Raw genomic sequence first — 5,741 nt, 5'->3', positions numbered from 1 at the left:
ACGGGGACGGAGCAGCCACTCTTGTCCTTACCCACAGCCAGAGGACACGGGGCCGGGGATTCCCGTGAGCATCCCGCCGTCAAGTACTGTCACCCCACCGGTGGGTCCCCAGGGACACCCACGGCACCGGTCCTTCTGACGGCTCCCCCAGGGCAACACAGAACCCCTCGCCTGGCTCAACACCGCAGGATCCAGACACAGGCCCTTTCGCCTGGCCTGACGCTCTGCAGTCAAGCTGACTTTTCCTTCACCATCTTTAATAACCTGGGCTAGAAACTACTGGTCTCTCTGTTCATCTGAGCCGACCTGGGAAGTGCGCCAGGTGCAACGTGACACACCAACCCCTGAGAGGGGCCCGGCCCTGCAGGCTCACCTGAAGTCAGACAACGCTAAGAACAGGAACAGGCCCCAGGCAAGGGGCCTACCTGCTGGCCCCCTGCCTCAGCTGTGGACAACTGGCTCCCAGACAGAGGGGTGGGAAGCGGCTGCCATCACCAAGCGGGCAGAAGCCAGGGGTGCACCTAAGCACACTGGCGGGGCGCCAGACAGCCCCTCAGCAGGACCTCTCCAAGCCCACAGGCCCAGGGGCTGCAGCAGCGCTCTCTCAGACACGAGCTCCGGCCACGCACGCCGCAGGGCAGCCAGGCCGGTGCGGACTGCCCTAGAGCTGGGGAGGCAGGACAGCTCAGAGCACCTTCTCGTCTCTCCTTCTCGAAGCCCACCCACCATCCGTTCCACCCAGAGCTCCAGTCGGGGGGCCACGCTATGCCTCCCGCACAGGCTGAAGGCTCTGTCCTGGGCGCCTCGGCTCGGGCCCGCCTCAAACAGCCTGATGGGGTGCGGCTGCCTACGGTAAACCTGCCAGACCGTGCTATGTCTGCCCACAGCTGGAGTCTTCACCGCACACAGGTACAAATAACCTAACACCAGAATGGAAAGGCAAAAATGCCCAGGGCCCATGGCCACACCACTTCTACATGCAATGGTCTGCTACCCGCTGGCCACAGCGGCCCTCCGCTCCCCACCTGCCATCCCTGGGGTGGGCACCCAGCAGGGCTTCCCATGGGGGAGACCTCCTGACTGCGTCTAACGACCTCCAAAGGCTGAGGAACACAGACAAGGCCGCCCTGCTGCCTCTTCCCCATTTGTTCCCAGGTTTGGTCTCCAGGCCCTGCAGCCACCAGGGCCTCCCCAGGGGAGACAGAGCTGGGGATTCTTCCTCCTGGCCCACCCTCCAGGCCACAGCCACCCCTCCAGGCGTGCCCATGACAGAGGCCCCGCACACCCCCACCCAGCGCCCTCCTGGGGCCGAGGGGTGCTCAGTCCTGCTGGGGGACCCAGCTTCTTAGGGCCTCGCGACCTGTGACTGGTCCCCGAGGTCAGGGACTTTCCTGCACCTGCCAGGACCCGGATACACCAAGAGCTCGGGGATGATTACAAGAGGAAGAAAACACAGTAGGAGCTGAAGCCCAGTGAAAACTTCAATCTCACAATGAATCACAGACGCGTTCAACACAGGACAGCCATCAAACCAGCGACGAGAGGGAAATGCACAGCGCTGACTGGGGCGTGAGGAGGAAGGCTGTGCAGTGTCACCGGTGGGGATGTGAGATGATGTCACTCTAGGGAGCAACTTTCCAACAAACATCGAAAGCCACAGAGAAGAGGCAGGTGTGCCCTCTGACCCGCAGTCCCCCTTCTGGCACCTGAGCCTCCAGGATGAAGTCGGCACGGACAGCAGGACAAACGCCCAACCCGTCAGGGGCTGGCCGCGTGAGACGCTGTGCCCGGGCAGCGTTTCTGCTCTGTGCAAGAAGTGTGCATTTCTTCTAGAATTTATTTTTTTTTTAATGCTACTATTAAAAAGCTCTAGAAATATATTTTATATGAAAGATATGCATTACACATAATTAAATAATTCAGGCTATCACAAAATATGCAGAGGCATTGATGCTTTGCAATAGCTACATTTTGCATAAAACAAAGTGGACAGGACGCGCGCACACACACCCCCCACTGCACAGCAGGGCTTTAAAGAGCAAATCACGATGGCACTGGGCCGGGCTGCTGTTGCTGCCACTGCTGTAAGTTTTCTGGGCCTACATCTGCTTGTCTCCTGCGACCCTTGCTGCTTCCTCTTCCCAGGAGCCCCACCTTCTTAAAGGGACTCCAAGACCCTGGGGGTGTACTGAGTCACACCCCCAGGAAGGAGCTCTTTCATTAGTCTAGAGATGAATCTCTCCTCCACAGTATGGAAAAGAACTCCTGTCCTCAGAACGATGTTCTAAAGACATAAAGTACAATACCTAAGACTATATACATAATGAATATCAAAATACTAAAATTAAAGTAATAAACGCATGAGGTACCAGTATCTGGTGTCTTTTTTTTAATGCACTAACAAGATCTGGCGGTGAGCACAAACAACAGACCAGGAACCGTGCTCACCGGGACAGGACACGCACACATCTGTGGTTTCTACTGACAGACGTCTGCTCCCACCTTCAAACTGAAAAAAATGCTCCACTTCACTGAAAGGTTAGTGACAACAAGGACTGTTCTCCTCTCCAGCTTCACAAACAGCAGGTTTCTATGTGCAACTCAGGTAAGAGCCCGAGAGCACAGGAGCAAACCACACAGGTAATCCAGTTACCTCCCCTGGAAGCTCAGAGATGAGCCAAAGGCAAACTCCCCCAGGCCCTGGAGACCAGGCCCAGAACCACTGTGGACCTGAGCTGCCTCCTCCAGGCCACGGCCCCACTCAACAGGGGCCACAGGGTCAGGCCAAAGGAGGAGGGTTTACACTGGGTTCTTATCCCCACCCTCCAAGTGATTCAAAACACCTGCCCAGTACCCTGGGCTGGGAACCACTCTGGCCACCACAGATCTGCAAGTCAGACCCCGAGGTGCTGCTGAGGTCAGAAGACACCCACTCTCTCTCCAAAGCTGAAAGCGCAGACTGCCGCTGACTTACCCGTGAACCCACATGTGAGGCACAGCAAACACTCCACAAAATGTTCTTATTAGCCCTTGGACAGAAGACAAGCAAACTGAATCCAGCAACACATAAAGAGGAGCGTGCACCATGACCAAGTGGGAGTTATCTTGTGAATGCAAGGGTGGTTCAGCATGTTAAAAACTGATCAATTTATGACATCACATCATCAGAATAAAGAACAAGGATGTCCCTGGTGGTCCAGTGGTTAAGAATCCACCTGCCAACGCAGGGGATGCAGGTTCAACCCCTGATCCAGGACGATCTCACATGTGGGGCAACCAACCAAGCCCGTGCACCCCAACTACTGAGGCCCGTGCGCCCCAACTACTGAGGCCCGCACACCTAGAGCCCCTGCTCTGCAACGAGAAGCCAATACAATGAGCAGCTCATGCACCGCCAAGCAGAGTAGCCCCGCCTGCCACAACTAGACAAAGCCCATGCATAGCAACAAAGACCCAGCACAGCCACAAAGAAATGAAGAGCACAAGACCCATGTGACCAACCTGATCAAGAAATGCAGAAAAAGCCTCTAACGAAATTCTATACTCCTCATGATGAACTACAAAACAAACTAGAACAGAAGGGAACATCCACAACCTGATAAAGACACCATGAAAAACCCACAAGGAACATTACACTCAGTGGTGAACATCAGCGGTGAAAGACTGAAAGCTCTCCCCCGAAGATCAGTAACAAGACAAGGATGCCTGCTCTCGCTAGTCAACAGGAGGGTCAAACCAGAAAAAGCAGGAAAGAACGTGAGGCAAAAGGCATCCTGGCTGCAAAGGAAGAAGTAAAACTATCTCTAATGACAGATGACGCCATTTTGTACATAAAAGGTCCCCAGGAAGTTGCTCAAAAACTATCACAAGTAATACACAAGTCCATCCAGGCCGCAGGACGTAAGATCAGTACACCAAAAAGGTCAACTCTATTCCTAAACACCCTCAATGAAAAATCTGAAAATTAAGAAAACAACTACATTTACAACAACCTCAAAAATAAAATAAAAAATACTTAGGAATAAATTTAACAAAAGAAGCACAAAGCTTATAATACCAAAACCTACAAAAAAAAATTGAAATTACAAAAGCTATACACAGAAAGACATTCCACAGTGAAAGGTCAGAAGACAATACTGTTAAGACAGCAGGACTCCCAAACTGACCTATCCACGCAACACAAGCCCTGCCCTGATCCCAGCCGGCTGTCACTCAAGCAGTTTTCACAGTTCACCAAGGCTGCAGCCTGTATGAGAACTTCATCCCTTCCAAGGCTGAATGACACTCCACTGTACAGATAGCCACGCTTCATCTATCCGTTCATCCGTTGATGGACACCTGAGCTCTTTCCACTCCTTGGTTATTACAAATAAAGCTGCTATGAACAACTGTGTACAGCCTTTTATATAAATGTTTTTCCGTTCTCTTGGATATATTAACTAGAAGCTGAACTGTCAATTACAACATAACTATACTGAACCTTGTAAGGAACTGCCAGACTTTTCCAAAGTGGCTGCACCATTTGACAACCCCACCTGCAGAATAGGAGGGCTTCAATTTCTCCCCATCCTTGCTAATGCTTCTTATGGTCTTTTCGACCACAGTCATCTTAGTGGGTGTGGAGTGGTGTCTCACTGTGGGTTTGAGTTGCATTTCCCTAAGATCTTGAGCATCTTTTCATGTGTTTATCAGCCACTTGTTACTGTTCTTTGGAGAAAATATCTATTCAGACCCCTTAAAAAAATTTTTTTTTGTTATAAGTTCTTTATATATTGTGGGTACAGATACAGAAGCTGAAATTTTTTTTTTTCCTCTTCAACTCCATGGGTTGTCTTTTTCACTTTTTTAATTAAAAGCAAAAATTTATTGATCAAATGGTCATTTCCTATAGACTAAATTGTAACTGACATTCTTACAAGTGTGCATGGCATTTGCAAATTTCAACATACTAAACTGAAGCAAGAACAGGGAGCCCTGTCTTCCAGAGATGGTTCTCCTGGAGACCTTGTATTAAGCCCAAGCCCAGACGTACAGGTACTGTGTCCTGAGTAAGATCTCCATGGTGTGCAGTCCCTACTGTATACTGCTGCGACCCAGCAAAGGCAATGGTGGCAAGAAACAGAGAAGGTCTTCAGCTCAGTTCAGTTCAGGCGCTCAGTCGTGTCCGACTCTGTGACCCCATGAATCACAGCACGCCAGGCCTCCCTGTCCATCACCAACTCCCGGAGTTCACCCAGACTCACGTCCATCGAGTCAGTGATGCCATCCAGCCATCTCATCCCCTGTCGTCCCCTTCTCCTCCTGCCCCCAATTCCTCCCAGCATCAGGGTCTTTTCCAAAGAGTTAACTCTTCGCATGAGGTGGCCAAAGTACTGGAGTTTCAGCTTTAGCATCATTCCTTCCAAAGAAATCCCAGGGCTGATCTCCTTCAGAATGGACTGGTTGGATCTCCTTGCAGTCCAAGGGACTCTCAAGAGTCTTCTCCAACACCACAGTTCAAAAGCATCAATTCTTCAGCGCTCAGCCTTCTTCACAGTCCAACTCTCACATCCATACATGACCACTGGAAAAACCATAGCCTTGACTAGACGGACCTTTGTTGGCAGAGTAATGTCTCTGCTTTTGAATGTGCTATCTAGGTTGGTCATAACTTTCCTTCCAAGGAGTAAGCGTCTTTTAATTTCATGGCTGCAGTCACCATCTGCAGTGATTTTGGAACCCCAAAAAATAAAGTCTGACAC

The 5,741-nt window shown here is 51.1% G+C and overlaps 1 protein-coding gene across 3 annotated transcripts in view; it reads right to left on the bottom strand.

Moving 5' to 3' along the window:
* Window positions 1–5,741, bottom strand: part of PDPK1 (3-phosphoinositide dependent protein kinase 1) — a 60,786-nt gene that overhangs the window by 16,566 nt on the left and 38,479 nt on the right. The window lies entirely within an intron of this gene.

This window comes from Bison bison, unplaced genomic scaffold, assembly GCF_000754665.1.
Source record: "Bison bison bison isolate TAMUID 2011002044 unplaced genomic scaffold, Bison_UMD1.0 scf7180017864144, whole genome shotgun sequence".
In the NCBI taxonomy this organism is placed as follows: Eukaryota; Metazoa; Chordata; class Mammalia; order Artiodactyla; family Bovidae; genus Bison; species Bison bison.
This window is presented reverse-complemented; position numbering and strand designations above follow the sequence as displayed.